Genomic DNA, 8,260 nt, shown 5'->3' with positions numbered 1-8,260 from the left:
TCGCACAGCGCACTTGCGATCACACTGAAAGTAGGGCGCGCATTCAAAGGGAAAAAAAGAAAAGAAAGTGTTCAAGGCCATGGCACGCACTGACGAACAGACGTAGCTTCTTGCCCCCCCTGTCATTCCCCTTTGAGTAGCTTTCAGCGTGCTCACTGGTACAAAAGGAGAGAAAAGGCGATTAAAGCGTGCGACAAGTCCCTGTAACTCTGCTTGTACTTGACGGATTTTAAACATTTTTGCGGCAGTCGATTCGAGACGTAATAAACTCCTTTCATGAAGTAATCAGAAGATTACTTGGAAAAGTGTTGCATGGCCCCTTTCAGTGTGGCTTATCTTAAATGCAATTATGGGCTTTGCGCCTTAGAAAGTCATCATTTTGAAGTGTCTGACTCTCTTCAAAACATTTGCAGCCCATATTGTTTTCACAAGAACACTGGCTCATGCTGGCAGAGGATGCATGCTTTCTTTTTTTCTTTTCAGCCTATATTTGTTAATAAAGCCAGTAGTACGTGTTTAAGCCATAAAGCCAGTTAAAGGAGTACTACTGACATTTGTTTATGTGTGAGCATTACTCCGTGCCATGCTTCTTACATGTATACAGTAGAACCCCGCTGTTACGTTCCTCACTGCTGCGTTTTCCCGGCTGTTACGTCGTTTTCCGCTGGTCCCGGCATAGCTCCCATAGGATACAATGTATTGGGAACCCCGCTGTTACGTCGTAACTGTCGGACCGTTCCCGTATGATACGTCGCGAAGTGTGCTCAGAGCCGACCGAGTGACTACCAAAGAGAGCGGCCATGGTGCATTTTCACGCAGCTTGGCCTCGTTTGACCGTAATATTAGCCGCATGAGAGGCGCAAGCAACAGAATCTTTCAATTGATTCAAACAAAAGCATGGCCTTCGAGATTCAAATTGCAAAGATGGCGTCTATGACGTAACTGCTCGCGAAAGCAAGGCCTTCGAGATTGGCATTTACTATTGACAAAAGCATAGCCTTTGAGATTTGTATTGCACAAACATGGCGTGTATGACGTAATTGCTTGCGAAAGCAAGGCCTTCGAGATTGGCATTCACTTCTGCCATCGCGTTGGCGTAGACTCATCATCATCGTTATTTGTCGGAGAACGGGAGGAGTTCGAGCTGGTTGGAGCTCGCATGGTCGTGCGTGCGGTTCGCGGTCGGACTCGCCGCGCCGGTCGTGATTGTGTGTGCTTAGTTCTTTCATGCCTACAGCTGTTGGTGTTAAAAAAATCACATACGTTGATTACATTTCTGTAGATGAGGCCGTCCTAAGCTCCGCGTTTCTATCCATCGAGCTAGATCGCGGCTGAGCGCGCCAATTTTCGTGCTGCTCGTAAGAATTGAAATAAAATTCTGTACCACTAAATATTTTGCCGTTTTTCCTGTTTTTCGGCTCTTACGTTTCCCGTCTCTTACGTTTATTTCCTACGGTCCCTTCAAAAACGTATCAGCGGGGTTCTACTGTATATGCTGCAGTTAACAAATAGAAAAGTTGGAAAATGTAAGACATCTCTTTTTTTTTATACAAAACCCGGCTTCAGAACACCAACCCTGGTGTCACTGAGATTTTCAGAATGTCTCGACACGCAGCAAGGTTTTCTGATGCCGCATAGCATTAAGGCGAGGTGCGATGACGTTGCTCATGAAAAGTAAACGGCAGGGCTGCTTTCATTTTTTTTCCCTGACTATGCTGCCATGCGACTGCTGCAGCGACAGAGCCTGTCAATGCACAAAAAGCAAAACTGGTTCATGGAAGCAAGTACTAATGTACTACACTCGGTTACAACCTCAGAAAAAATGTAAGCTCTGCCCAGAGAACCACGGTGCGCTTGCCCTTCACCCGTGAAAGACAGTCGCGCTAGCTGGTTTCCGCTCGAACCGTAACGACTTTTTCTCGCCTAATGTAAATACCACGCATATGAAGAATTAAAGGTTTGCCGTTACTACTTAAAACATTACGTTTGGCTGAGAAGCGATGTCTGCAGAATTCCTGACGAAATTTACCAGGGCGTTCAAGTTTCCGACCTGAAACCAGCAACGCAAACGTGTCTGTGTGGGAATGTCAGTTACGTGAAACACTCGGGAAGTGCTCGAGGTCACGAAAGTGATTAAGCGCTATTGGATGGAGCATTTATGCGAATTCCCTGTGGGAGGTGCAGCGATCGCTGTGGATGGAGGTGACATTTTTTTTAGGATGTAATCAACTACAGTTGACTATCGTTAAACGGAACATGAAGTGACATAGAAAATATGTTACATTTTACAGGAGTTCCATTTACAGAGAGATGAACTGTGTTGCAGCATTCGGGTACGAAACCAGTCATATTAGAAGCAGTTGTTCCATTTAAGCAGAAATTTCGTTTAAAAGATTTTCGTTTACTGAGAGTCTGCTGTATATTGCATGACTTGGGGTGCTTTAGTACCTATTCTCTCTACAGTTTGGAATCTCTTGACCTTCATTTAACGCAAGAAAATGACGCACAAATAATATGTACTTTACAAGTGACAGCAGCTTTGAGATAATGCAGAATATTCAAAGTTTTGAGGCTGAACAATTCTGATGTGTCTTTTTGTAGAAGCTAACCATCTCGTACCCCAATGGTGTTTGCAGGCCTAGCGGGTCCAACTGTTCTGGCGACCGTGATGGGTCGTGATGAATCTGAGGGGCTGCTGGCACAGGGGAATGCGGGTTTAGATCTGCCACGGTTAGAGGAGAGCCCCCATGGTTCGCGGTCACAGGTGAGACCCCCCCCCCCTTTATGACTGTATAGTAGTTTGTCACAACTACAGACGAGGCAAGCTGAACTAACTAGGGCAAATGCCAGTGCCTCTAAAGAAATGGTAAAGAGAAACTCGGTTTAGGCTAGCAACATACTGAAGCAGCAGCATTGGTGCCACGTCAAGAGGCACAAATAGGGTGACCACTTTCCTACTAGCGAAACAGAGGACACACTGACCAGGGGTTAGGACTGACAATGCACATCTGTGTAAACAAAACTATTTTATGGATCACCGTAATATGCTGCAACATGAAACAATTACTAATATCGATATCAAAATTTGGCAGCTCAAAAAACAAGTCACTCACAAAACAGCTGAGGTTTCGTTTCGATGCATTAATGATCAAGAGCCTGGGAAGTACTGAGCACCGCTTGCCTTAGTTTCTTGAAGTCGTACAAGCTTGGAGTGCTTGCAGCTAACACATCCTAAAACAGGGTGGCCACATGCGTTTGAATTCAAGGCGCTGCCAAACAATAAAGTGTTTTGTATCTCTTGCGGGTCGCGGTACAATAGCCCACGAATGTGGGACGGTCCCACGAGTCGTGCACAAGTGGTCACCCGAGGCACAAAACTCGATTTGCGGAGCACACGCACCACACTGCTAATGCAAACAGAGTTTGTTTCATTAATAGAATGTGCTGCAAGAAAAGCCCAGGGCCAAAATGTTTTCTCGCACATGTAAGTCATGAGCAGCAAGATCTTCGTGGTTGCCAGCCCTCCTTTGTGATACACACGCACATCACCATTCCCACATGCTCTCCATCAATGCAGCCGGGTTGGCTGGGGCCTCTCCTAACCCATACTTCTACCACAGTGCAGACGTTAAACCTACCAAATCAGCCCGGCATGCCGTTTTGACAATTTCCGGCCTTTCTCGTCTCTTTCAGATCTTCGAGGCCAAAAACGACGACGAGGAATCATCTCAGCAGCAGTCTGACCCTTCCTTCACGGTCACCGCTGTCTGATTGCCATCCACCACGTGTGTGTGTGTGTGTCTGTGCCAGCCGTCACCACGGCCATCGAACAAAGGAACAAAAGAAGGAAAAGAAACATTCAGTGCACAGAAGAGTCCTTCCCACAACTAAGCCACGTTTTGAATCACTCCATCGTCGTAAAGCATTACACCAGAAGGTCCATTTGCTCACACCATTCACCAATAACACTGCAGTCCTTGCCGACTTCAGCAGTATGCATTCGCTGTGTCTTTTAGCGCAGCGCGTGAAGCTCCCCTTTTTCGTCCACTAGCACCCCAACAATATTTACATTCTCAGGGTGCTTCATTCATTTGTTTGGGCTGCAACAATAATTGCCATTGCTTGAAAACATCAATCAATGTTAAGCAGTCTTGATTGCTTTCATTTCAGTAATGTTGCCTGCATGTGTGAGTGTTGCTGAGAGGAGAGGGGCCATCACAAGATGCTTTATAAGGAAGGTGCACACAACTAGAAGGAGCTCGATAGGGTACACCTCAGTATGTCAAAGAACGTTCAGAACGTGGGCGGAGCACTGACACAGTTGCACATTGCGGAAAGACGTCTCTGGATAGTTGATTGCGCCGCAGTGGTGTGCTGCCGTAGAAGCCAATACTTCGGTTTTACTTCGGCGATGGAAGTTTTAGTAACCTATCTTTATCTTCCTCTCCCTATTACAGGTTTTACTTGTACATTTCTTAATTTTTCATCATTTATGAAACCAAGATCATTTCTTCCACTTAAAAGCTTACTTAAGATCACACAAGGTCATATCCGCAAATTCTAGTTGATATTTTCAAGCGATGTATATTTTAAAATTTCTCTCTAGCTTTTCCACGCTTTCCCCAATTTGGGCCTCATTTTTACTACCATCATACACCTCTCACTGTGCTCTAACCGAATTAAGGCTTAATTTCTCTCATTAAAGCTGAGCACTCGTTACACAAAATGCAAAGTTTCATCTTAAAGTCGACTTAACTTCTCCTTGCATCGCCACACAGTTCACGCGTGTAATGCGCAAACATTACATTAACCCATTTAACGAATCTGAATGCATTAGCATCAAGTGGGCATCATATGCATTCACAATAGTACGTCATTGTTCGGCCACCTAGTGTTGTTGCTACAGTGGAACATCTGTGCGAGCGACTGTGTCAATGTTCCTTCTGGATGGATGTCTGTGTCATCTACTAACCTCTTGGTCACGAAGCAAAAAAGAAACGTAGACTTAACACTCGACTTTATACCAACTACCACAGTCACGACTTGAGTCAAGAGGTAAGCCGGGTGCGTTGTCGTGGGCAACACAACTTGCCACTGCGGGGCCACCACTTTAGTGCTCACTTTCGCGCACGCTTTACACAAATCAGCATCGACACTTTCCACTACCTTTAAGCATATTGTCATCAGTGATCGTTGTTTGTTGGCAGTCGTGTGCGTCCACTTTGAAAGTTGTCGCTAGGCGCCGAAAACGTCTCCATGTTCCTCATTACCTTTGGGCACATTTTGTCACAAGTTTGCGCATGTAAGACCTTGCGCATGCCATGCGCCTACGTATGCAATCCTTCAGTCAAAGCGGTTGTCATCAACTTCTGTGTGGTTTGAAACGACTCTCATTTGTTCAAATCCCAAGAAGCAGTCGGTTTCGATTAATTTCAGTTTGACAAACTTTCCATTCTGACACTGATGCTGCTTCAAGGAGCGCGGTTGTAGGCTGTACAGGTTGTTGGCCACGTTTTCCTCTGTGGTTCTTGAACAAATGGGATTATTGAAAGCGGGTGTCCCATATTACTTTATGTAAGGAGGTTTGTTGGGTTGTTTTTCATTCCCCAAAAGTCGCCCGCTGCGTCTCTGACAACCATTTTGACTGGAAGCAATTTTGACGTCTCCTTGATACCCTATGTGGGGCCCATCTCGTCACAGTGCAAGTTAGCTTTGTTGTATTTATTATGCTGCCGTGTTATTTATTTAAGGCATCTGCAAACGACAGATGCCCATTGTATTCACATTGTTCTCGCTGATTTTACCATGTACTGTGATGCTTTTAAAAAAATATGTGACGACATCCCACGTAGTGCCACTTGCTCTGCGGTATGCGAGGTTTCAAAGAGGCGTAGTTGAGCGTTTTTATTTACGCTTCAAGCTTTTACTTGCTGCCAATCGACGTAACATTGGCTTCGACTGTACGCTAGAGGAACTACCCGTTGTGTTCTGTGGTTAGCTGTGCGAGGAACTGTTTCAATGTTTAAATTTTTCTCAGCTCAGGGAGGGCATTGTTTGCTGCTATCCAGTATGGCCCACTCATAGGGGGAACACTAAGTCTATGCCATTATCTTCCCACAAAAAAAGAGTTGCATATGCACTCTGGTAACGTATACTCTGCTGTGCTTTCCATATAATTTTAACTGAGTTTATGTGAATTTCACATAAACAGAGCTTAATTTGTTTGAATTGTATAGAACATGTCAACATTATTAGACTGCATTTGTAGCACTGAAGTAGAGAGATCATAGCATGGAGGCATGAAGGCTGTTTTGCTAATGTGTTCCATCAACCTTTTCTTTAACTGAAGCGGAAATGTTCCATTTATTGTTATATTGTTATCAACTGGGTGTTCCACTTAAACATTGGTCCATATTGTACCAGGATACTGCTTTGCACGTTTGAGTAACTGTGCATTTGTCTTCCAGAAGTTGGAAGCACGTGTGTTTTGTGTGTTATGCGACCATTATTTTAAAACATGGCTGTTTTAATGTCTCGTTGTTCCCCAGCCATAGTACGGAAAGGGATAAGTTGAGTTCAAGGACGTGTTTTTAGGTAGAGTATCTCTTTGACGGTTTTAGCTGCCACCTTTACCGTGTTTTAGTGGGCGTATTTATGTTTCGGACCACAACAACCCCAAGCAATGTGTGTGTTTTTTTTTTGAAGTCTGAACATTCATACAGTGTACGTATGTGTGTGATCACCTGTGCAATGTTGGTGGGCTGCCAACTGTCCCACTTTTTTTTTTTTTTTGACGTGAACAATCCTTTTACGGCTGCTGTGGCTCAGCGGGAAAAAATGTCTAGTCATGTTATGGATGCAACAGCATTTTAAAACTTTTTTTACAACGATCAATAAACATTGATTGACAATGAAGCAGTGGTCTGTTTTATTTCCAAGTTCCACAAAGTAATATCAAGGAAGATGCATCATAATGCTGGAATCACTTAATGATGTCCAGTTTGAGCTACTGAAGTAGCAGCAGATTATGCATGTGCAGCCTTGTCAACTGTAGCTGTCGGCATTATGAGAACGAAGTAGATGATGTGCCATGCTTGTCAAGAAAAGAATGTTAATTGATGGAAGAGCTTTAGGCTAGATGCTTGGAATGTTAGAAGTATGTGACAAGCGTAGTTAGAAATAATAAAGGGGGAGATAACAAGAATGAATATTTCTATTGTAGGGGTTACCGAGCTGAAATTATCAAGCATTGGCCACGTATATTGGAATGACTTCGTAATTTCTTAGTCTGGCAGTGAACCAATGAAAAGCATAGCATTTATAGTAATCGGCGTAATAATTAATTCAATAGAAGGCTATAACCCACTCAGCAATCGTGTCATTTTAGTCAGCATAAAAAGTTGCCCAATAAACTACACACCAATTTCAGTATACACACCAAGTCGAGATGACAAGAAAGAAAGGGAAGAATTCTATGGCCAGCTGGAAGGTGATGTGGAGCAAACACCAGAAAAGGATGCTCTCTCTCTCTCTCTCTCTCTATGTACACACACACGCACACACACACACACACATATATATATATATATATATATATGTACATATACATAGCTGACCATAAAACCTGGGTATTACAGTCAAATTCGGTTGTTTTCTTTCTCTCTGAGTGAAAGACAGGGATCTGTCCCACAGTGAGTCCGAAGAGAAACGATGCTTATAATAGCGCTAGCACGATCTCTATACGTCACGAGACAAAGAGAGATGCAAACTTTTATTGGGCACAACCTTTGTGTTCCCCCTTGGTGCGGCTGGCGAACAAAAGAAAGCGGGGAGAGCACAAAAGAATGCGGGGACCAAACGACTGTGTGTCCTCTTCTGCAGTGACACACTCCAATGAGATAAAATAAAAGTCACGGTGGCCGCCATGTTGGGGTCCCAGCGCAGAGAACGTGTCTGTGACGTCACGTACTTCAAGCTACATATACCCTATAACGGGCTGAGCCATCTCCAGCAGAACCCAACCCAGCCAGCCAATCCTTAGAATAACAGAGAGCTGAGCTAGTTGGTAAGTATTCATTCTAAAAAGACAGGGCGTGCAAACACGGACACAAGAAAGAAGTCAGGACACCACAAACGCCGACTAACAACTGAAGAGAAGCACAATGGCTGAAAAGAAAGAAGGCACGAAAACTTATCTGCGCATGCCCATGCAGCAGGCGAACCTATCAATCGGGCACGCGTGGTGGTCTACGTGGAAGAT

The 8,260-nt window shown here is 44.3% G+C and overlaps 1 long non-coding RNA gene across 1 annotated transcript; it reads left to right on the top strand.

Annotated features, from left to right (window-relative positions):
• Nucleotides 1-2,425: 2,425 nt before the first annotated feature.
• LOC125756272 (uncharacterized) lies at nt 2,426-6,915 on the top strand. Its single transcript, XR_007417776.1, has 2 exons — nt 2,426-2,764; nt 3,694-6,915. It is a non-coding gene; the product is annotated as an uncharacterized LOC125756272 (long non-coding RNA).
• Nucleotides 6,916-8,260: the final 1,345 nt, after the last annotated feature.

The sequence above is a fragment of the Rhipicephalus sanguineus genome, chromosome 10 (genome assembly GCF_013339695.2).
Source record: "Rhipicephalus sanguineus isolate Rsan-2018 chromosome 10, BIME_Rsan_1.4, whole genome shotgun sequence".
NCBI classification, from domain to species: domain Eukaryota; kingdom Metazoa; phylum Arthropoda; class Arachnida; order Ixodida; family Ixodidae; genus Rhipicephalus; species Rhipicephalus sanguineus.
This window is presented reverse-complemented; position numbering and strand designations above follow the sequence as displayed.